The following is a 253-nucleotide window of genomic DNA, read 5'->3' on the forward strand; positions in this document are numbered from 1 at the left end:
AGTCTGCAGAGTGTGCTGGTCTGGTTGTACAGAGTATAAGATGGGAGTATGGGGAATGCAAGTGAAAAAGAGGCACACCTTTTTATTATTCTACTGTTTCCAACCTCCAGCTTGCTTCTACTTCAGTACAGGGAAGAAGCATATTTGTGGATAATGATATGTTTTCAGGTATTCTAATAGTAATAATTAGTGTTTAAAGTTATGAGATGGCAGATCAGCTCAGCAATGTGCAGTACATTCTACATGTGAAGAC

Source organism: Rhincodon typus, chromosome 14 (assembly GCF_021869965.1).
Source record: "Rhincodon typus isolate 14 chromosome 14, sRhiTyp1.1, whole genome shotgun sequence".
Taxonomy (NCBI): Eukaryota; Metazoa; Chordata; class Chondrichthyes; order Orectolobiformes; family Rhincodontidae; genus Rhincodon; species Rhincodon typus.